The sequence below is a fragment of the Pseudorasbora parva genome, chromosome 4, assembly GCF_024679245.1.
Source record: "Pseudorasbora parva isolate DD20220531a chromosome 4, ASM2467924v1, whole genome shotgun sequence".
NCBI lineage: Eukaryota > Metazoa > Chordata > Actinopteri > Cypriniformes > Gobionidae > Pseudorasbora > Pseudorasbora parva.
The window spans coordinates 23220772-23246335 of record NC_090175.1 but is presented as its reverse complement, the minus strand read 5'-3'; the positions used below and the strand labels follow the sequence as shown (position 1 = coordinate 23246335).

Sequence of the window (25564 nt, the reverse complement as noted above, 5' to 3'; positions counted from 1 at the left end):
AGTTGTGATATCACCTGAAATCTCCTGCCATTGCTAAAGGGCCGAATCCTTATCTCTTCTGACAGGAAGTCTGACTTTGCCAACTCCGAGGAGGCCCGTCACTCTCCTGACCTACCAAAGGTCTTCACTTTTACTCCAAGGATTTGTCACAGCCCTGCGGTTCTTAGGGGCTCGCACACAGTTCAGATAATAATGCAAGAGCTGTACAGTCTAACAGTTATCTAAACGATACCGTTCCCACCCAAAAATGCAGTTAATAGAGAGAGACAACAGCCACTTAATGTGTGTGCTGTCAGCACTAGCACCCAATCAGAATTCTTTTGCAATTCTTGTTTCCTTGGAAACATTTGAGTATGCAGTAATCCTGGGGTTCTGGGATGGTGTGTGACGTGGAGTTAAAGTGACATGTCTTGTTGGACTCCATAAAGTACCTTTCAGCCGATTAATATTAATGAAGCTCCTTGTATAATGCTGCAGTGTATCCACCGTGGATATCTCTGTAAAGCAGGAGTGAGAACTGGAATGATCCATTACTAATGCACCCGCTGTGCACCGAACAAACAGAATTTCTAACAAGCCCAGAGGTATCTGAAAGGTCGTATCTCGCCCGGAGCACAGCGAGCAGGTCACCACCTTGGCCTAAGGTGTTATGAAGACTGAATCTGAGAAAAATTCTTGTCATTATTTAGAAATCTAGATGCCACCTAGATGCTTCACTGTTTGTTATGAATTCACTGAATTTGACAGTTGGACAAATATGTGGTAAACAGTTTCCTGAAACTGTTTTGCTGTGTAGATGGCAAGGTAATATTATTTCTCAAGTGTCTCCCTGCATTCTGGATTTTTCAGTTTATTGTAGGTAACCGTCTTGCTGCAAAACATCAATAAATATGTTTTATGGCATATATATCTGTATGAATCAGCAAGGCCATGGACATTTCTCTGCATTATGAGAAATAGAGTGAAAAAAATATGGGGGGAGAAATAGAGAGGATATATTTTCTGCCAGACAGAGTTCAATGAATGTTCTTCAGAGCTGCTCATGGTAAATGAATCTCAGCATGAGGTTAATCTGAAACAGCAGTATTTTTGGTATGCATAGCTTGCAAAACATAGTCAAAGGTTAATAGGAGACCAAGAGAATTGATTTAATGTATATTATTATGGAATTAAAATAGGATGTAACTGCAAACATTTGCAGATTTTTCAATAACACTTCATTTCGATGGTCCCGTTTGAACATTCTGCTGACTTTAAGTAACTTTGCAACTATATGTCATCTTATTCTAACTTATTCTATGTATGTGCAACATTACAAAATTGTATGTTAAAGGAGCAGTGTGTAATAATCATTAGTATATATTGACAGAAATGCAATATAATATACATAACTTTGTTTTCAGTGGTGTATAAAGACCTCACATAATGAACTGTTATATTTTTATAACCTTAGAATGTGCCATGTGTCCCTTTACAGTGAAGTCACCATTTTCTGCATTTTGTGCTCACATTATTTATTTATTTTCAATGTTTGGACAATTCTCTTATAAATATCATCTTTTGTGTTCCACAGAATAAAGAAAGTCCTACAGAATTTTTAACTATCCCTTATTTACAAAACATTGCAAACTAGCGAGAGAACGCAATAAAAGCGCCGATTGGCGTGGACAGTTCTGTGGGTGATTTACTCACAATGTGTATATTAAAGAACACAGACGCAGCTGGATCATTTCCATAATGACCAACGCAATCTACCAAGAGCAGAGCAAATTAAATATGATTTACAAGATGATAGGACAATATTTTTATAGTGTAGTTTATTATTTATGTGCAAGTACATAAATCTTACTAAAGAAATACTTATATACTTATACATTTTAAATATGAGGGAAGAACAAAACACTACACTTAGTGAAATTATTAATCTGATAAAATAATGGGGCAAACAAGCTAACTACAGCTACAGGTTTTAGAAAAACAAAAAAAGCATACACTGACTGCAACATAATCAGTTATTAATATTTAATTGGTCCTCTCTTGTTTTTGCATTGTTTTTTGTTCATATTTTCTTTTTATGACAGCCTGGAAAATTATGTCTGTGCAATTAAGCATGTTTCATTGTGTTATTGTAAATAAAACAATTGATTCCAATCACAACTATGCAAAATTCTTACAGAGTCTTTAACACATTTTTATTATTTAAAATAAAAGGTAAAGTTTACTTTGATTGACTTCCCAACTAACATTCAAACCATGTGGCAAAAGCAAAACCCGCTGGTGGAACTCATTGCTGGAACTCATTGCTCCAGCTGAAATGAGGAGACGTATCAATAGAAAGGGATTCCAAAGCATCAGTGCTCTTTCATGATCATTTTGCACAGTGCAAAGTGATTGGTGTCATTCTGCTGTGACATCACCTCTGCAGGCTCACTATTGGCTAATTCAGGGGTTGAGGATGGCCATTTTAGGTTGACATTTTTGTAGTCCTTCAGTGCCACATCAGTCAGCACTGACTTTACTGAAAATTACTTTTTAGTAATTTACTAGTAAGTATTTCGTATTTGTACTAAGAGTTTTTTTTATTTTATTTTGAGACCTAACTCAAAGCTTAAGACTAAGAACTCTTAAGAGCATTTTTGAGAAGTTTTATACATACGGTCCTAAGGTGTGGTGCTAAGTGTGTTAGATGCACATTCTAAATGTCTATTCACAGAGCTCATGGGGAGTTTGCTTATGTCTGGGGTGTGCAGCACAAAGGCAGTAACTGCTGGAATCTAGCTGAGCTTGCAAGCCTGTACATCAGCAGCTGACATCGACGTTGAGAAGCCATTACAGAGGCCGAGGAGATTTACATCTGTCTGTGTGTGTGTGTGTGTGCATGAGTGTGCTTTTTATTGAGCGTCCCGCCCGTCCTGGACACTGCCTATGAATTGCAGAGGTTTGTCAGTAAACCTGTCAGGACTAAATTTTCAGTTAGAGTGCTGGAATGGCTCACTGTGCACCCCATCTGACGAATTCAGCCATTTTATTTCCTCATCCTATAGAGAGATGGTTCTGATCAGATAGGACATCCATCATATGAGCATACAGACGGTAGACTGCCACACAAAAGCACTCACCGGAGTTACGAGGCAAAAACATTGCAATATTCCCTTCGAGTCTGCTGCCTTTTTTTTTTTTTTTTTGTCAAACAAATCAAACAGACCCTCACCTGGATTGAGATCAGTCATCGCTCGAGTGTGAACTGAGAGTGTCTCAGTGGGGGAAATCACTGCAGGACTTTCTGCAGAAATAATCAATCTCCCTCAGAGCTTTTCCTCTGCCTTAAAGGCCACATTTGCTGCGTTAAATGCACTGCTCTGTGCTGTAACAGCCCAATTCAAACATATAACTGCCCTATTCGCTTTACTAACTATACCATGCTGTGTCTTAACAGCCAATAGGGTTTTAAGTTAAAGCAGCCAGCTGCTCTCAATTTGTCTCTCTCTTTTGTCTTACTCGTTTTCATTTCTATTTTCCTTCCTTCATTTCTTCCAATCTGTCTTTAGCCATATTTGACTGCTCAGAAGGCCATTTTTGATTGGAACTCTGCCCATTATGCAGGAAGGCAGTTTATTATTTGCTGTACTAGAAGAGAATTGACTAGAAATCTTTGGAGTGGGTAATCAGATCTCACATGCTCTTCTATCCAGCCGTGTTGCACACAACATTCATTCATTCATTATCTTCTTCTTCTTCTTCTTCCTTTTTTTTGCTCTTGGCAGCAGTTCAACCCTATGTGGTCTGCCTGTATCTCACAGTCTGCCTGGTTCTACCCTGTCATACAGCAAATTCAAATGACCTTTTCACTTTAGCTTGACAGGTTGATGGATGGTCTTAAAGGCAAATTATGTGGAAAGCAGGGGAAAGCAGCTATTATAACTTTTGGAAATATTGAAGTTTGTAAAATAGCACATTTATTTATCTCTGAATTTCTTTTATTATTATTTTATGAAGATTTTATTAAAAAATGATAGAGAATCATTTCATTATGTATTTATTCTTAATTATGTTATCTATGTTAAATCTTAAATATGTTCATGTTGCTAGTTTCTTCTAATTACACATCACATAGAACTAGAGATCAAATAACTTGCAAACTAACAACTTGCCGTTGTTGTTGTTTTTTTTGGCATAGTGCCAGTGGTTCAAGAAAAGCTCTCTTGCTTACCTAGAGCAAGATTTACATAGAAGAGGGAATCTCCTCAACCACCACCAATGTGCAGCATCCACCTGGATGATGCGACGGCAGCCATATTGCGCCAGAACGCTCCCCACACACCAGCTGATTGGTGGAGAGGAGACAGAGCGATGAAGCCAATCAGTATATGGGAATGGTAGGAGGCCATGATGGACAGAAGCCAGTGGGCAAATTTGGCCAGGGTGCCAGGGTTACACCCCTACTCTTTATCAAAGATATCATAATAAACTGCTATGTTTTTGATCAGACATGGACAATAATTTGTTACATTTATATAGCGCTTTTCAAGGCACTCAAATCGCTTTACGTGGAAGAAGAAATCTCCTCAAACATCACCAATGTGCAGCATCCAATGGGCAAATTAGGCCAGGATGCCGGGGTTACACCCTGCTCTTTTTTTTTTCCGAAGGAGATCCTGGGATTTTTTTGACCACAAAGAGTCAGAACTAGGGCTGGGCGATCTAACCGAAAAGTCACTGTGCAGTGTGCAACAAAGATTGTTAAACATCCAAATTATTTATACTGTATTTGGATTGAGCTAATAAACAACAAAAAATCCTGACTAAAATAATAATTATAACACTATTGTATTAGTATTTGTACAATAGTGATATATTTCTCAAGTAAAACCAAACTTTTATTTTGACGGGTTGCCATGAATACCTTTGAGTTTCTTTGTGTATATGACATGACGGTGGTTTTTCTAAAAAAAAAAACTGTAAAATGCTCGTGAAGTGAGTCAGAGTGGCTCTGGAGATGACGGATATGAGTGGATGCACTCGTATGAGATGGAAATGCATGATTGTCACGCTCAATTCTATGTAGGCCTATGTGTTTGAGGTTTGCGGGTCACGCCATTCATTTACACACACACACACACACACACACACACACACACACACACACACACACACACACACAGGACACTTAGGATTCGTAGCCTAAATAGTCTTTTTGCTGTTTAATATTCACATACACTATCACCAGATGTGTTGGTCTAGCAACAAGTGCAAGCCACTTCACAGACATAGATAGTTGAGCGTTCTGTTAACACAATCAGAGCACAAAAATACGGGATATTCCACGGGAAAATATTAAAACGGGAAGATGGCGGGGAAAGACCTAAAATACGTGAGAAACCCGGAAAAACCGTAGGGTTGACAGCTATGGCTGGGTTACAGGTGACAAAACCACCACCCACACTAAAGACCCTCTCCGATGGGGCGCTAGTTGCAACTCCACACGATTGAACTCGAAAAGCATTTTTTTGGAAGGAGCTCTCTTTCGCCGGCTGTTTCTGCCATGTTGTTTGTGTATGCATGCGCTGCCCTCGGCAGTGAACGTGCTACTGAAATGCTGAAGGAAGATTTGGCAAATGCAAAATGTATGTATTGCGCTATACTGCCGAGGGGGAGAAAAAAAATCTAAAAAAATCTTCTTCTTTTTTTAAATATGAATCGATTTGACCTACCAACTCGATTTTTAGGACACACACAGACCACAGGGTAAGCAACCCCTGGTGGCCTCACTGACTCCTCTACCAGCAGCAACCCGGTTTTCCCAGTTGGTCTCATATCCAGGTACTGACCAGGCTCAGCCTTGCTTAGTTTCAGTGGAAAATCAGTTTTGCCCTACAGGGTGATATGGCTGCTGGTCTACCCACATGAAGCTAAACTCTGCAGGACAGTGGACCTCCAGGACTGAAAGTGCCCACCCCTGCACTTACCTGTCATTTAATTTAGGACTATGGACAAAGATTTCATCATCTAAATAATACTCATAAAGTAGACCCATTCCGATTACCAATTGTGCCAAACAAAATATTTTCATGGCTATAGGATATTGTGTTGTTATGCCCGATACACCTTCATTCTAATGTTGTTTATTGTTAAACTTTTTCGTTTGCTAAAGATATGTTTTTTACATTTAGCATGTTATGTTTATACATTTTTGTCTTTTTTTCATCAACAATATTGTATTCTAATATAGTAACGTTTGTTAATCTTGATGTCATCGCCTTGTCTTATGCGAGTTCATACTGCCTGATTTGCGTGAAATCGTCAAAAATGCCCAAAATAATAGGCAAATCTGTGCTCATGCACGTGAGTGACAATCACGCAGTGTGAATGATCAAAGACGTGATCAGAGAGAATCGCTGATGAGTCACTGACGCCCCCAAGATATTTTGGAATGCTAAATATCTGGACCTGTCGGCGATTCAAAATCCTGCTGTGTGAGATGTGTTCTGACTGAAAATAACATTGACGATGACCGACAGCCAATGAGAAAGCGAGATACAGGGCAGCGGGAGGTTCAGGGAGGAGTTATAGACTAGAATATCAGTATTTTAATAGATGTATTTACAATTCTATCAAACAGAAACAAAGTACAACAACTTACATGACAAAAATAATTTCTTAAACTCTCTTTGCAGAAGACAATCCTTGCTCCCTAGTGTCTCCGCAACCATTTCTTCTGTCATTTCTTCTAACAGTCATGCAGTGTAAAAACCTGCTGTCACAGATCCATTGGTCAATGTGAACACAGCAGTGACTGGATGCTACCCCAGATAGTCATGCAGTGTGAAACGAGCAGTGATCCAACCAGTTTGAAAATCGTGCAGTCTGAACTCGGAGAACTCGGAGTCATGAAGAAAGGGTCATTGTGGAACCTTTTTCATCATAGTTTTCCTTAAGTAAATTAGCACTTCTTCATTCACACCCAAAAAGTGGTGCAATTAATTTGATGTTTTCCTGGATGACACCAACTGTTTTCATAGATATGACGACAGCTGATTCAGCCCACACTGAACAGAGTGCATCATAAGTGCTCATAACTGATTCTGAATCAAAAATACCTTGTAAATGACCAGATTGCATTTCATCCACAAGCAAATCATAAACAAGTCTGTTCAACTGGTCTGGGTAACATTGCCAAGGGAAGAGTTTAATGCTTGGCTGAAGACTTCCTTCATTTCCATGATGTGGGCAAGAGGTTCACTATCAGACACTTACTAGATTCCAGCTCCTCTGAAGCCACAGATGAGAAGAAAACTTGATGAGAGACTCGCTGCTCTCTCCAAATACTTTAGACTTGATTCCGCAGTTCTTCTCTAATGCGGTAATAATTTCACAGTTAACTGTGATGTACAATAAATCAAGATTGTACATTAAATTAGTTTGAAAATCATCTGGGTTCTGTCACTTGCAAATTTCTTGATACATCCACACATGCCACAGCCTTCAAAAGGAATACCTCATCCTCATCTTCTGCCTTAATGTTCATGATAACAGCATTTGAAGTCTTTTGACAGTTGCCCTCTGCCAAGGCAGTGGTTGACGAATTTATATCCAGGAAAAAAAAAAAGTTGCTGCATCTCAGTGGGCGAAATAATGAGATACAATTCTTCCTATCAGCATGAATCTGTCAGCCGGCTCCGATCGCTGTCACTCAATCATCAGAGAAAACTTGAGGTTTGTTCATAGGGTCTTGTCCTTTGGGTTCTACACAGTCTGTCTTGGTTGTTGGCTGATTTATGTTTCACTTTCTTGGTGTGCGGGTATCAAGTGAGGGCAGAGGAGAGGGTCTGTCTCGTCAGTCACGGCCCATCAGTTTTTAATATTTAACACATGGCTCTGTTTACTAACTGTGCTCATAAAAGGGACTCTGAAACTCATATGGGAAGAGGGGGGGTGTAAGGTGGCATGGCACATTAAAAATTAGCCATGCTTAGAGCAGTAGGATGTCTTCTAATGCTGCAAGCGCTAATAGAATCACAACATCTGCTTGCTTTACTGATGTTGTTCTAGGCAAGGACGTGAGCATGTTGGTTTGATGGTGGAAAGCTGTGTATTCATTTTAGACAGCTTTTACAGCTTTGATACATATTTTAGCCCCCCTGTTTGAAAATTCAAGATGAAATCTGAGTATCAAAAATTCTGAATAATTCAGGAAAAAAACAAAGCACTGTTTTATTTGTGCCATTGAATCATTTATTTAACCAATTTGATTTTAAAAATCTCATTAATTTGAAGCAAAACGTGACTTATAAATGAGTCATTGAATCATTTATTCAACCAGTTTATTCAAAAATACTGATTTGTTCAAAACAAGTGAGTCAATGGATCACTAAATATACTGATTCGTTCAGAAAAGCTAATTTATTGTGGTACAAAACACCGCCTACTGTGTTTTGCTCGGAGATGGAACGGCTCATTAAGCTCTGGCTTAGTTTGGAAAAGCAAAAAATAGACAAAACTGTTTCACATGTTCCTGATATTTGGAACAACAGCACTCTTGCTTGTGTTTATGTTTGTGCTGAAATGTATTTTAAAAAGTAAACCAATAAGGTAAATTAATTTACAGAAAATTCATGTTACTAAAGTAATAATATTTTGTGGAGATTGGCATTTCTCATAAATGTATGTAGTATCAGAACATCACTTTCTTTAAACAGCAATTTAGATCGTAAAGGAACATGATGTACCTGACAAAGGAACATCTAAAACTCTCATTACAGTCGGCCTTGGGCTTTTTCTTCAGTTTGCATTCCTCAAGACTTGTGCTTCTCTAACACTGCTTCAGTTCTTGCTTTGCATTTGATATGCTGGATTAGGCTGTGATCCATTAAATTCCAGCCATGACAGAGCTGTGTGAAAAAGGTGAGACTCATCTTCAGTTGAAGGACTTGTGATGAAGGACTCTCAGGGTCTCTGAGAGAGTCATGAGAGACAATGATGGGGCAGCTGGGGGAGGGTTTTATACTCTCTCTGTATCCAAAGCAACAGACAGTCTTGCTCACTGTGCCTCTGGCAGGCAGATTTCCGGTCTAGTATTCAGACTTTGTTGCATGTTTGTCTCTTTGTGTGTGTGCGTAGGTGGTTGCGTAGGTGGGTTGGTACAAAGTGCAGCGGTCAACTTCCATTGAACCAGTAGGTCAGTTAAAAAAACTCCTGACATTCCCACAAGAGCATTTTATAATGTATCCTGCACCTCAATAAGAACATTTGCTTGTATTTTTGAAGCCCAAAGTCACTTCAAAAGGGCAGACAGAGAGTTCACATGAGAGCGGAAACAATTTCAGACAGACAGCGCGTCTCCTGTGGCTTTTGTTGCGATTGCAGGCAGCAATACCTAATGTCAGTATATCTAAATCATGTACAATATTCCATATGCATTTGTAGGAGTTTCCCTTTCAGACACAACATTTATGGGAGGGCAGTAATTAAATTAATAATACATGGTCATTTACTACGATTTGCGCTAGTCAATTTACTGAAATTTTGTGTATATACACCGATGGGAATGGAAAGGTCTTATATATATATATGTGTGTGTGTGGGGGGGGGGGGGGGGGTGGAATTCATGTGGTGTCTATACACTGTAAAAAATTATTTCGAAAAAAAGTTACCTGGTTGCCTTAAAATTTTGAGTTCATTGAAATTGAAATTTTGAGTTAATACAATGAAATTTTTTGAGATTTGACAACCTTTATTAAAATATTATTAAAAGATTTTTTAAGCATATTGGGTAATTGTGTCTGTTTTATTTCTGATGACGAAGTGAAACATGCCAAATAGTGCTATTTTCATGATTTATCACATTTTTTATGTGGTTCAGATACAAAAATATTTTGAGTTTCTATTTATTAAACAAATTTCCTTCATTGTATCAACTCAAATTTTTAATTTCAATAAACTCAAAATTTTAAGGCTACCAGGTTACTTACTTTTTTAAGTTAAACCAACAAAAAACAACCAAAATTTTTTACAGTGTATAGAATATTTGGTAACACTTTAGTATGGGGAACACATATTCACTATCAAATATGACTTTTGCCTCAATAAACTCCTAATTTACTGCTTATTATTTGTTAGTAAGGTAGTTTTTTGTAGCATTTAAGTTTAGGTATTGGGTAGGATTAACGGGTGTAGAAAACGGTCATGAAGAATAAGGCATTAATATGTGCTTTATAAGTTCTAATAAACTGCCAATATTCTAGTAATATGCATGCTAATAAGCAACTAGTTAATAGTTAATACCTGAACCTTAAAATACAGTGTTACCGAATGTTTTATCTTGTTTTAACTTGGCGAAGAGAGAAATGCTCCAAAATATGGAATTTAGACACTAATTAACTTTATCATTGTAGCATTCCTACTTTAAAGCCCAGTGTTGATGGACAGTGAACTTTTCCCCTACAATGTCCTTTCCATTTCTTGATATAACCATACTCTTTTGCCTCCATGGCAACCGGAGTGAATGACTGCACGGTGTGAATTAAGTCTGAAGTCATTATGAAAGTAATTAGCGAGAGTATGTGTCTCTGTGTGTGTGTGGCGCTAGAAGCCCTCTGTCTCGTTCTGTCTCCACATCTTCTAAGACTGTCAGATGAGTGCAGATGGGTCCAGGTTCTGCCATCTGTTGAGGGACGTCGGTATGCATGAATAAAAAATAAAAAAAACATTAATTTGAAGGGGGAAAAAATTGCTTGAGTTAGAAGCACTGATTCAAGCAGTGGCTTTAATCACCCAATGATATGCCTGTAGTATTTAACTTGAAATGCTTGTCATCAAAAGTCAAAATCTGCCTAGACGACAGTTCTTCATGCCGTGAAACACAAAAATGTAAATGTACTTACGTGATTTGCATTTAGAAAAAAAAATCCATCTCCATAGATGATTGTAGATGATTCATTACATTACGATTCAAACTTTTTTTAGAGAGAGGAGTCTTTTTAGGCAGGTTTCAGAGAGACGTGGCAGTGTTTGCTTTTTCAAATGGAAGTCTGATCAGGAATAGCTTATCTCTGGACTATTAGCTTAGTCAATATTTGCTGAGGTAAATAATTAATGGATTGTGATCGTTCTCCATCTCCTCTTCTACAAAAAAAAATCCTCTGGGTTTAAAAGGGTTATTCTATGAATCCTCTTCTGCCATGTATACGTTCAAGTTGGGGCATAAATATAGAACACTGGTGACAATAAAAAGTGTCCTCAAAAAAGAAAAAGATCTTTTAAAAACATAGTTTACATACAAATGTTGAGTTTGTAATCCTGTTGGTTTAATATGTCTGTTTTAAAGGGGGGGGGGGGTGAAACACTCAGTTTCAGTCAATCTCATGTCAATCTTGAGTACCTATAGAGTAGTATTGCATCCTTCATATCTCCGAAAAGTCTTTAGTTTTTATATTTATAAAAGAAATGTAGGCTGTACCGAGTCTTTCCGGAAAAAAAACGAGTATCGTGTGGGCGGAGCTAAACGGCGTATCATGTGGGCGGAGCTAAACGGCGTATCGTGTGGGCGGAGCTAAAGAATGACGAGTGCCCACAAAGCGGTGACGTCCTCAAGCATTGAGAAGCCCATCGCTATCGATCATATTCAGCTAATACAGATATGATCCAGAATCAAATTCGAAGGCTGAAATTAATTGAACAGGAGAAACAGCAACAGCAGGACGTCCGTTTCTGTGGTATGTACTGTATTTAGTGGCCTGTCAACATTTGTGTGTGTTTACTCGCAGTTTATGAGGACATGATTCGGTTTATGGACTATTGTATGCGACTAAACCTTAGCAGTAGCAAGCAAAACGGTTTTGCATTTCAGACTAGTGTAACGTTATACATAGAACAACAATGAAGTAACCGTTAGCGCATTTGAATGACGAAGCACGCGATCGTGTCGTTTACTGATGTTTACATACATGACGGTAGCCAACAGCACAGATATTTGAAACAGTTTTACTCACCGACCGTGAACCTTTATCGCTGGGACCGCTCCGTCAAAAACACACTTCTTTGGTATGATTTGGTGAAGTTCTGTGACGGCAGTGACCGTGGAGATCCACTTTGTGACGTGACTGAATCGATGTTGTGAAGCTTCCCGTCATTTCTGCGTTCAAATTGGTTCAAATGCAGCGCTGCCTTCCCAGAATGCTGTGCTGAAGCGTTGAAGTTGCTTGATGTCACCCATAGGAATAAAGTGGAGTGCGGCGCGGACTATGACGACATAAGTGTTCACGGATGAATGGATCTGAAGCAGAGCTGCAGCTGAGCGAGTGTTTATGGGCGTGCATTTCCTCTCTCGCTCTAGTCACGCACGCGCGTGCACCCTACTGGGAGAAACCGGAAGGAGTATTTTTGACACAGAAATACTCCATCAAACGTCCAACATTAGTTTTTGAAACTCTGTCTATGTTTAGGATGGGAATCCAAGTCTTTAACAGTGTAAAAAGCTCAGTATGCATGAAACAGCAATCCCCCCCCCCCCCCCCCTAATCTTGGGAGTAGTTTAAATGTATTGACTCTTAAGATGTACTGTGGTGTAAGCAAGTTTTCCATACGCCTCGTATGCGTATGAGTGTACACATCTTAGTCATTATTTTCACACAAAAAATGAGAAACAGAAGTTTTTCAAGGTAAAATGTGGGTTTGTTGACAAAGATACACAATGTTTACTTGGGTGCATAAGAATGGCACTTGAAATTGTCTCTGCATATTATTCTGGAAATAAGAACGTACAAAGAAAGTAGAAAGAAAAAAGTTTTAAATAAAACAGTGAACTGTAGGTGTTAATTGTTCTGCAGGCTGACATGTTAATTAGCAAATTTTGTATTCTACTTTTGTTTATATGTGATTATATTCACTATTCAAGCGCTGGTGAGAAAATCTCCACATTTAATTACTTTATAAAAGACACCCACAAATATGCCTCGCTCCTCATGAATATTCCTGGGAAGATTTGTATTTTGAGTTCAGTTACGAGATTGACATCTCAGATCACGATATCATTACACAATACGCAGAAATGAAGGAAGAATTTTCCTGGTGTATATCCCTCTCTTGCACACGCACAGTGGCTCCTCAGCCTCCAATAGACTTATGAAGGAGGGCTGGAAAGGTCAGTCGCTGTTAATGAGCTAAGTCTAGCCTTTTGTCTCCGAGCACCGGGGCATTCGTCTTCCTGATGAAACTGTGCAGCTGAGAGACAAAGATTACATACCTTCCACATTCACCTTTGTGTTTAAATTAACTGCTACATTCCACAAGTAGATTCCCAACATGCCTATTTGTTTTCAAGGCTAGTGGCACTGGGTGACTAATTAGCACTAATCAAACATCTGTTATTTAGACACTTCAATTCTGAATGTAGAACTCTGCAGTTGGCAATGCCACACTCCTGCATTGTGTTTATTGTTTTCCGCCTCTAAATGAACACTGCATATATTCGTACGGCAGGTTATATGGTAAGGTTGTGTGTTTTTACGTTTCCCACATTTGTCTTTAGATTTCTACAAGTGTTCACATGCAGATTTGTAAAGGTAATCGGGAAAATCTCTGGGTTGACCTATTGCTTTCATTACACTAAGCTTCTTTTAGTAAACACTATGCTTATTCTATTTTATTTTCTCTCGTTCACCCGAAGCACACTCTCTTTTCCACCGGCTGCTCTTTACCTCGGCATGGTGACACCTCATGTAAATCCTCTGTTGTTCTTTCTGACTGGCCCTGTTATTCATCACTCAAATTCATTTGCGAGCCCTGAGGTGTGTGTGTGTGTGTGTGTTAACCGAGCAAGAGAAGGTTGATGTGTGTTCGCACATGCAAGGATGCGTGTGTGCGCTGATGGAACGAGACAGGGCTTGTTGCTGTCTCTGTTGGCTGTGCTCGCTTCCTCTCATTCCCTAATCCCTCAGTGTTACAGTCATCTCCGTGCACCGAGCCCCTCAGAACTGTCAATATCCAGACCAGAAAATCTCACTTCTTGATCTCTGCTCTCTTACTGTCGTAGACAGACTTATAAGCCCCGCCGATGTGCTTAGCATGAAGATACACTGCTTGCCACTCAAACCCCACCAAGCTTGATGCAAGACTTGGGGGACAAATAACAGTATGTGGTGGAAAAAATAGTAGCCTATTCTAAAGATATACACAATAGTGGTAGAAAGAAAAAATCTATTCTGACACCGGAAGTATTACTATGTGTTATATGTGTCATCGGCTTCTCTTTGTGATTTATTTTATTGCATTGTATTTTATTTGCAGTCTTTTGGCAAAGGAGTCTTTAAAATGTTTCATGACATTTTCTTGAATATAATGACGGCTACTCTTCCCTACACTAACCTTAAAACATTTGGGCTTGGTAAGATTCTTAAATGTTTTGGTAACACTTTACAATACGGGTGCACTAATATGCATTAATTCATGCTTAACTAATGCACAGATAATAATGAGTTAATGTATTACTAATGGTGAACTAAACCATTTATTAATGATTACTGCATCAGCAACTAATGAAGATTCTACATGATTAATACATTAAGTAATCATTACATTGTTATTAGTTAAATGTGTCATAATGTACTAATTATTTAATAACATAATATATTACCTAAAAATGTAAATGAATATGTTGGTTGGGGTCAAAGCCATGCATTTCAACTTCCAACTTCAACTTCTGCTTTAATTAATCATTAGCTAATGATTTATTAACGTATCATTATGTTATGACTTTACTTGTTGGGGCACATGACTTTTAACTCATTCAAAATTAATTCAAAAACCATAACCACAATTACATATTACTTAATCAATTAGTTAATAGTCATGTGCCCTAACAAGTAAAGTCATAACATAATGATACTTTTATAAATCATTAGCTTAACGTTTAATTAAAGCAGAAACTGGAAGTTGAAATGCATGGCCTTGACCCGTTGTGGTAATTAACACGTTTATTTAAATTATTAGTTAATATAATATGTCAATAACTAATAAAAATGTAATAATTACTTAATTTATTAATCATGTCTCTAATCATGAATCTTCATTAGTTGCTGATGCAGTAATCATGAATAAATAGTTTAGTTCACCATTAGTAATACATTAACTCATGATTATCTGTGCATTAATTAAGCAAGAATTAATGCATATTAGTGCACCCGTATTGTAAAGTGTTACCATTGTTTTTTAAAGAAGTGTCTTATTCAAGGCTGCCTTTTTTATCAAAAACACCTAAATGTATTTCTGTGATGAGAGATACATTTTGAGTACTCATTATTGCATTTTTCATGGTCACATAATCCTGATGATGATTAGGAATCATTCTAATAGTCTGATTTGTTGCTCAGGAAACATGTATTATTATCGATATTGAAACAATTGTACTGCTTAATTTTCTTTGACAAGACTTTCATAAACAAAGAATCTATTTGAAATAGAAATCCAGTCCCACTTTATAGGTGGCCTTAACTACTATGTACTTACATTAAAAAAATAAGTACAATGTACTTACTGTGTTCATATTGTATTGAGAAACTTTTGCTGATATCGAGGTGAGATTTGGGTAAAGTTAAGGACAGGAGTTGTGGTATTGGTAAGTTTAAGGGTAGGGTTAGGTGTAAGAGAAGTGTCAATAGTGTAATTAGAAATGTAACTACATAAATGAATTAGAGATGTTGATACATGCAGGCATTTAAAAAAAGTACAATGTAAAAACATGCCTGTACACAATAAGTGCATCAAATTATTCCTTTAAATGTTAGTATATAAGGCTACCTAATATAAAGTGGGTCCAGAAATCATTTGCAACCATGTAAAAGTATTTAACTGTCACGTTTGATCAAATGAATGCATTCTTTCTTTAAATAAATACTAACCCTTAACACTTTGTACTTTGTGTCAACACTAAGCAAAAAATTAAAAACAAGGCATGTTATCTTACTAAATTAAATGCCATTTAATGTATTTTACATTGCCATTGTACTAAAGCCGAAAGAAGTAAATAAAAAAGCTGGAAATGATTTACTTTTTATTTTTCTACCCACAAATGGAAAAATGCTAGATGTATAAACCTTAAGAGAAACATTTGCAATTCAAATTGTCCACAGAAAGCATAATTAAAGAATTATATTCAGTAAATATTCACACTATTTTTTTCTTCATACATTTTTCTTCTGAAAAAAAAAATAAAAAATCCCCTCCGGGTAACTGATTTCCCAAAATCTTTTGTCCAAAGCGTCTTACAGTGCATTGAAAAGAGGGTTATATATCTGTTAAACCCATGGATTCTAACTCATGTTATTTGATGTCTAGCACAATGCTTTCCGCTTGAAACATTGTAATTATCTTTTATCTGACGGTATGTTTGTTGACAGTATTGATGCATTGCGGTACTCTTGCATCAGTGCAGTTATGCACCTGTAACCCATGTGGTCCGCCCTGCCACGCTACAGATAAAGCAGTACTGTGGTGGAACCGGACCTTTATTTGAGTCTGGACTGAGGCCTGCCACTGCAGGCAGCCTGGGAGCATCATACCTCCTCTTTGTTCTTTGTTTGTTTTCCCCCTCTCTTTCTCTCTCTCTTGCATGTTTACATCACACTTCTCCTCTGAAGTCTCTCCATCCCAACAGAAAACCAGTGCAGATTGATGCCAGCGTTGTACGTGGTGTGAATTTGGACAGTGTGAAGCCCAGCAGAAATGAACAGAGATCTCATCCAGCTGTCTTGACAACTCAATGGATCATTCCCCTCAGTTGTCACAGGGTCAGATTTCCATTCAAAACACCTTGACACATTTGATAATGTGACAAATGGGTCTCTTTGTCTGGAAGCAATATCATCAGTATCATCCTCTCTGCGGTTATTTGTGCAATGAGCCAGCAAATGAAATTAACAGAAAGCAAATTAAAATGAGTGAAACTGATTGAAATTGGAAGTAATCCCATGACAAAAGTCTCAATTTTTACGCTTTCTCAAAGACTCACTGATCAGATGGTGCGCAAATAAACAAACATGTCTGGATGAAATGAATAAATGAATAGACAAATATATGTTTAAAGACTTCATCACAGTCATGTTTGTTTGTTCTGTGACGGCAAATACCAGCCAGATTCTGGATAATCAACAAAACAAGCTCTCAACACACAGTTTGAGCTGGGCAATAACAACCGGGGAACTGAGACGCTGAGCTTTAACGCCATTGCAAATATTCCAGGGCCAACAAGGAATAGGAATAATGCAATATTATATTTGCTTTCTATCAGTACAATATTTGTTTTAACAGTCAATGTTTAGCGTGTAAAAAAGGAATGATGCTGATACTTGCATTTAGCTCTCCAACCCTGACCAGGGCAACAGACTGAGTACTGCTTACACCTGATATTAAGATGTGTTATTGTCAATCCGATCACAAGAGCACAAGATAAATACAGGTGTAAATGTTGTAATGTTTTTAGTTGTCCACTTTTGACCACTTCCAGGGGTAGTCGAAAACACATTTGACTGGATTGCTTTTGTAGTGTAGACTCTCATGTGGTTGAATGTGTTTGAAAAGCCACAAAACGGCCTACCTGTCACCCGCTGACGTGAATGATATGGGACAAGTTTTGAGAAAGCGCACCAAATGTGTTCCCAAACAGAGATTCGATCAAAATCGTCATTTTCACCATCCTTCATCACAGGAGACGCATTTAAAATGCATAGTAAGACCAAGTTTAAATGATAATGCATCTCAGCTGACCATTTGTGATCGGATCACTTCCTACATCCTTAAAACTAGGAGTAAACAGGGCTTAGGAAGGGTCCTTGCTTTAGACGTGACTTACTTCTCATCCAGTCACGGGTGACTTAACCCGTGGCCCAAAAATCATTTACTAACCCTCATGTTGTTCCAAACCTGTATTCCTATCTTTTTTCCCCTGCAGAACACATTACATTCTGAAATTGCATGTTCAATGAAAGTCAGATGTTATTTGAAATCTATTGTTCTTCCAAATATCTACCTTTTTGCGCTGCAATCCTTTTATTGACTGATTAATGGAAATTATTCAATTTAAACGTCCCAATGAGGGTGACTGAGGTCAGAGAGACAGTGCTCTGAAAGTTGCACATGTCACGCCGCACCTTTAATTATGGTTTGGCGGTCACAACAGCTGCTCGTACATCAGCTTTAAAGAGAATCTTCAGCCCTGAAGTAAGGAGTTTCCCGCTGGCAATAAAAAGTGTTAAGATTGTGTCCTTGACTCAAGCTCTTCAGCAAGGTCCAGCAGAGATCATTACCCAACCCTAGGGAAAGGAGTGTGATTAATGGTTATTACGGTCCAAACAACATCCGAGGTCAGCCGTGAAGAGGAGCAATGTAAGAAGTGCCAGACAGATCACTCTTTTGTCTCAAAGAGTTGTGCGTGTGCGTGTGCGTGTGCGTGTGCGTGTGCGTGTGCGTGTGCGTGTGTGTGTGTGTGTGAGAGAGAGAGAGAGAGAGAGAGAGAGAGAGAGAGAGAGAGAGAGAGAGAGAGAGAGAGAGAGAGAGAGAGAGAGAGAGAGAGAGAGAGACTACACATCTACTCAAGATTATATGAGTGTCTCCATGTGCGTAGTTCCGCCTCAGCCCTTTGATCTCCTTGTGCACCTTAAGTGGATCCATAATACCTTATTTCTGATTAAGTTACAAATATGCAGAATTGAGTTGCGGTCTTTGTAGTCTGCACTACAAAGCACAGACGATTTATCATAGCTTTCAGTGAAATCAGTGACAGCAATAAGTCTGATAGGGAGTGTGCTCGATTTATTTTCATGCTCATTTGATTAGACTGCCGCACGCAGAGCATTCCTCTTAGATTAATGAGGAATGTATCTTGAATCTGGGTGTTAGTCATATGCAATATTATAGAGCTTGTTTCTGTACCGTATTTCGAAATAAGAAATAGAGTTAGTAAAAATGCATCCACAAGAAATATAGTCTCAGCTGTGCCATATAAGGTCACATTGCAAATTGATTTTGATTGACAGCAGGGATTTAAAATCACATTATGAGATTTTAAAGACAATGCTGCATGTAGTTTTGTAGTATTTACTTTTTGAAGGTCTTGGTATTGGTCTTGTCTCAGTCTTGACCCCATTTGAATGTGGTCTTGTCCTGGTCTCAGACTAAGAGCACTGTTTTCATGAATATGAGCACAAATGCAAATATGATATTGATTTCATAGAAACGTTCAGTAACATTTTATTTTAAAACATTAATCTGAACATTATTTGTGCAACAACTTCTGTGCCATCACTGCAGTGCAAAGATACATTTTGTCGTTAGTGATTTAATTTGATTGGTAACAGCAATAAAAGTGTCTTATTGTGAAATATAAGACATTTCTCAGGCAGTAAATGTGGATCTTTGAGTGCTGGTCTTGTCTTGATCTCAAACACTAGTCTTAGGGTGCTTTCACACCTACCTTGTTTGGTCCGGATTTTCGGACTTTTCAGTTTGGTACGATCCAAAATTTCAGGTCTGAAACCTCCCTCGGACCACGGTCCGGACCAAACAGACGAAATTTGGTCAGATGAAAAGATGTAGTCTCGGTCCGGACCAAACTGAACAAAGGTTCAGTTTTTTTCTTGTGTGAAAGCATTCTCTGTATAGGTCGGACTTTCAGACCATTTACGGGAAGTTCTGGTGTAGGATTAGTGAAAAAAAAAAAAACAGATTAAACTCACAGCACATGCAGTGGTGGAGCGTGCAGCATTTTAACAGAACCGCTTGTGTAGTCAGCTCGCGTGAACATTGTGTGCTTTGCTTGACTATATATATATATATATATTTCTCATGTCTGTGAGACAAGTAGCTATATGCTGAGCTTTGGTTTATTTATAAGACCGCTCCAGTTCATGTGCAACGCCAATGATCGCTCCATCACGGTTTGTCTGCTTTATTATTTATTAAAGCTTATTTATTAAATCCAGGCAAAATAATGAAACATTTATTAAAATTAAGATACAATTTATACAAAGCTTTCTACAAAACAAAACTTAATGAAGTGGTCAAAATCATTTCTGACCCGATGTCTTTGACATAAATTTCATATCTGTGCGCGTTTCATAATCAATATAGCCTAGATGAAATTTTAACATAACAATATAATATTTAAACATAACTATAAAACAAAATACATTGTTTGGCTAAAAAAGTAGCCTAGTCTTCTTCTCCTTTCCTGTCGGCGCTAATAAAATGTTTGCATAGTGAGGACGTTCATTTGGTGAATTTGCCTCGAGTATAGTTGATGCTGCAGATAGTAATCCCATAATATTAACAGTATTGCCAATGATATCCGTCTGTTCATTCATTCTTGTCAAAGTTACCCGCTGAATTGACAACACACTTGCGTCAGACGCACGTCTGCTAACAAACCAATCAATGTTAAGATACAGCCCACATAGATGATGACGACAGGATGCCAGTGCGTCTTGGTAAAGTTCTTTAGTGCGCTTGCATAACTGCAATGTGAAAGCAAACCAAAACGAACCAAATGCATACAATGTATCAAAACACAAACTTTGGTTCGGAGCTTGGTGCAGACTTTCAGGTGTGAAAATGCCCTTAATCTCGACTTGGTTTATGTGGATATTGATTACAACATTATATTTATAAGAAACAATGTTGCTATTGAGAAATATGAAATCACATTGTGAGACATTATGAGACAGGAAGTCACATTTATAAGAATCAAAACTTGTGTCACATTGTGAGATATAGTCACATTGGCCCTCATTTATCAAAAGTGCGTACACCAAATTCCCAGCGTACACCTTGCGTACACCCAAACCCACGGTGACTTTGAGATTTATCAATATGGACGTTGGCGTACGGCACGCTCAAATCCTACACCAGCTCAGGAGGTGGTGTACGCACGTTTGAGTTAGTGGGAAAATGCGCAGAAAAACAATTCCTAACATCACAAAACGCACTGACAAGATATGCTATATGACCCACTGTTAAAAACCACAACAACAACAACATTCAGTGTTTATTTTTGTGCAACATGAACGTCAATGTTTAATTTGTGTGACTTTACCAAAGCGTTTGATTTGTAGGCTTATGTATTTCTCCAGTCGCGAGCCTGTGCGCTTTATCTGACGTTTCAGGTCCGTCTGGCCCGGCAGCTGCGCACGCACTGGGACTAAAATAATTCAGACTGACAAAATAATAAAAATGACCTTCTTCTTTTAAATAATAATAAAATCAATAAAAACGACACTCTTCTTCTGAATAACAAGCGTCATTAAGAATAATAATCAAAATAATAAGAAGAAGAATCTTACAAATTGTCATGTAATTATTAATGTGAATGAATCTTACTCCACATCACATCATCATCACTATTGTACACCCCAATTCATGTGCCGTGATACGAAATTAAATGCTAATTTTTTCAAAACGTGCTGTAAAATAATGCAGTGATGGTAATTTATCATCCAAACAGCTTTAAACTGCTGGAGTGCGCTTCTCAACCTCCACATTATTAAGAGTACTCGTAATTTGGGTCCATATTTTGTTTTTGTAGGTGCCTTTAATCCCACTCTTTAAACTCCCAAATAAAACAATTTCGTTTTTTTCCCCACTTCCCTGGTGATCCCGATGGGCGCGGCTCAATCATCTCAATAGTTCAGTAGTCAGGGCACTGATCAGGGAGTCAGCCCATTGACTTATGCCCTAATCAGTGCCCTGACTAGTGGACTAGTGTGATGATTGAGCGCGCCCGATCTCCACGTCGGAGAAGTTTCGCTTCTTTGCCGTCTTCTGTTTGTCCATGGCGTAAAATGAGGGCGTGGGGGAGGCGGAGACTTGAATATATAGGGGCGTGTTATTCTAATGACGATCGTTTTCAGCCGCCGCATTGATCAAGGGCAAGTATTGCGTACACCTGGATTGCAGAGGTGCGCACAGCTTCATAAATTAGGCGGTGAGAGGAGCGTAAGCATAATCTTACGCCAACATATACACCAGTTTCTACGCAAGATTGATAAATGAGGGCCATTATGAGACAGGAAGTCACATTTATAAGAATCAAAACTTGTGTCACATTGTCAATTTTAAAATCACATTATGAGAAATAAAGTCGCAATCATGAGAAAGTCGCAACTGTGTGAAGAAGTCACTTCGTGGCAAACAAAGATGCAATTCTGACTGTGAAATTTAACATTATTAGATATAAAAGTTAATTATGAGAAAGTCACAATTGTGTGGTATAAAGTAACACTGCAAAATGTAAAACCACATTGTGAGAAATGAAGTCACATTGTGAGATTTTGTCACATTATGAAATATAAAGGCACCATTTTGAGAAATAAAGTTGCTTTTCATACGATGCTTTGGCTAAAACATAGAGACGCAAAATGAAACAGAAATATATAAACTTAATATTTACTTGGAGGGACTGCATATACGCCATGTTATGGCTGAACAGAGAGATACAGAGACACAGAAAGAGATGAAGTAGGTGCAAAGTCAGCCCTCGAGTCTTTCTGGTTTGAGAAGACAGCTCTGTAGGTGCTGTCACTTCTCAACAGAAATCTGCAAGGGAGAGTAGAAGTTCTGAGAGCTGAATGTGAACATCATGTTTGAATTAGCACATTTCAAACCTTCCATCCAGGCTTGGACCATGGCCTTTGGTGGAGGTCTGTCCTCAGTTAAGGTTTTTTTCTTTTTTCTTTAATTGGACCAGGCAGCAGGTAGAACCTGAGTGGCTTTCGTGTTCTTTTGGCTGCAGACATGTCGGCCGTGCCGGAGGATGTTGTTGGATTTCTGAATGGTGGAAAATGTATTCTTCACAATGACATTTTGAGTCTCTCTTTCTTTAGCTTATGCTCACATGCTCTCACACAGCCTCTCTTGCTTTCCCATTTCCCAGTTTCAATCTGATGTGTGAACTTGAAAATTGCTGCTATATTTATCAGCATTATCTGATATATTGAGCATCATTGCATATGAACACTTAAGTGTGCGCTATGTAAAAAAAAAAAAAGTACAATATCTAAAAACAACTAGCCTAGTGTTACACATTTTGTTCATTTGAGTACTTACAATATCCCAAACTATTTGTAAATTGAGAAAAATTGCCTTTTTAACCATGGAACCGGGATGTGTGAGGGAGTCGCTTGTCAAATGCATCATATCTGAGTCTCACTTAAGTCGAGAGCCATTGACTTCCATAGTATTTTTTTTTTCCTACTATGGAAGTCAATGGCTCCGGTTAACTGTTTGGTTACTGACATTCTTCAAAAAATCTTCCCTTGTGTTCAGCTGAAGAAAGAAATTCATACAGGTTTGAAACAACTTGAGGGTGAGTAAAGGATGACAGAATTTCCTTTTTAAAGTGAACTATCCCTTTAAATGATCCAAAGGGAAGCTGCTGTGTTACACAGCAGCAGAGGTTTGCTTGTGGGCAATTTTCAAGAAGTATACATTTCCATGTCCTTTAATATGCAATTTATGACCCTGTCTTATCCATTTCCACAAACGAGTCTTTGTGTCAGTTAATGTAACACTTCTATACACGCGTCTATACCGCTGGTGCTCACTGGAAAACTACATTATCCTGCATTGCTTGAGATCAATAGCAATCTATGACAACTCTAATAGCTCAAAATACACAGTCCACCCCCCAATGGTGATTCTAAATTGAATGTATAATTTTCTACAAAGCTTATAAGTAATGGTAATGATTTAAGTAGTATTTTGTTTGCTTTATTATGCAATTTTAAAGTGAGAGTAATCTGTTTTAATAGTTAAATACACTGTTAATTATAACAACTAGCTGAAAAAATATATATATTGTTAAAAATAGGACAAAGACTTGACTTGGACCCTAAAGACTTGAGACTTGACTTGATTTGATTTGGACCTCAAAGACATGAAACTTGACTTGGATTTGGATTTGGACCTCAAAGACTTGAGACTTGAATTGAATTGGACCACAGGGACTTGTGAACACGTCTAACATTACCTCATACTCATGACCAGAAAAGCAGAAATGGTGCCGGCAACTGTGGTATAATAAAAGTCCTGCTGCTCGTGAGGCATGTGTTATGTTCAATCGCTCTATCGGCCTTGCTCCTCAACACTCAGTCCTGCTCTGCTTCATACTACAGTAACATTAATAATCGCATCCATGAACACAATTTCTGCCCGAGTCCTATCCCGATTCTTTTCCACCGGCTGTGAGGTGAAGACCACATGTCCCAAGATTATGTGCTCAAACTTGGCATCATCAAACCATGCCTTTGTTTTGAAGAAGTAACCTTAGTGGATGGAAAAGTTACATAGTGCACGTTTAATGTAGGAACACTGTCAAACACAATTTTCAATGCAGGCTCTCTCTCTTTCTCTTTCCCTTCAGTCTCTCTCTTTCAGCTTAGTCAACAGCTTATTTTCTATTGTTCAAACCTGTAATTTGAAGCCTGTGATGCTAAAGACTGACTCTTTACTCGTTAACAAAAATTCCTACATTTTGATTAGTCCCAAAAATGAAGCCTAATTACCGCTATTCTTTTGTCCACGTGTGATTAAAGAAAGTCTTCACTTAGAGAGCGGTGCAACGATGGATAATTAACATTAGCCAAAATGAGGAGGATGGAATATGCCTTTGAATGACCTCACCAGCTCCTCCACATTTAATTAGCTGATGCCAGCAAATGATTTTAAGAGGTCTAATCTGGGGGTGTTAATCCCATAAAGCCTCATTGACCTGCAGGCTTTTGATGATACAAGATTGCGTTTGATGAGAGCGTCGTCACCTGCTGACTTTCATCTTCAAAAATAAAAATATATATAACAGCTATACACTCACCTAAAGGATTATTAGGAACACCATACTAATACTGTGTTTGACCACCTTTCGCTCTCAGAACTGCCTTAATTCTACATTGCATTGATTTAACAAGGTGCTGAAAGCATTCTTTAGAAATGTTGGCCCATATTGATAGGATAGCGTCTTGCAGTTGATGGAGATTTGTGGGATACACATCCAGGACCCGAAGCTCTCGTTCCACCACATCCCAAAGATGCTCTGTTGGGTTGAGAGCTGTTAACTGTGGGGGCCATTTTAGTACAGTGAACTCATTGTCATGTTCAAGAAATCAATTTGAAATGATTTGAGCTTTGTGACATGGTGCATTATCCTGCTGGAAGTAGCCATCAGAGGATGGGTACATGGTGGTCATAAAGGGATTGACATGGTTAGAAACAATGCTCAGGTAGGCCGTGGCATTTAAACGATGCCCAATTGGCACTAAGGGGCCTAAAGTGTGCCAAAAAAATCACCCCCCACATCATTACACCACCACCAGCAGCCTGCACAGTGGTAAAAAGGCATGATGGATCCATGTTCTCATTCTGTTTACACCAAATTCTGACTCCACCATCTGAATGTCTCAACAGAAATCGAGACTCATCAGACCCGGCAACATTTTTCCAGTCTTCAACTGTGCAAGTTATAGTCTCTTTTTCCTATTTGTAGTGGATATGAGTGGTACCGGGTGGGGTCTTCTGCTGTTGTAGC

The 25564-nt window shown here is 38.4% G+C and overlaps 1 protein-coding gene and 1 long non-coding RNA gene across 2 annotated transcripts in view; one reads left to right on the top strand and one right to left on the bottom strand.

Annotated features, from left to right (window-relative positions):
* The window catches only part of galntl6 (polypeptide N-acetylgalactosaminyltransferase like 6), a 276939-nt gene that overhangs the window by 147745 nt on the left and 103630 nt on the right, over nucleotides 1-25564 (top strand). The gene's annotated exons all lie outside the window — the stretch shown is intronic.
* Nucleotides 8305-11190, bottom strand: LOC137073142 (uncharacterized). The gene is made up of 2 exons (XR_010904737.1): nucleotides 10881-11190; nucleotides 8305-10660 (listed from the first exon to the last, which is right to left on the bottom strand). It is a non-coding gene; the product is annotated as an uncharacterized lncRNA (long non-coding RNA).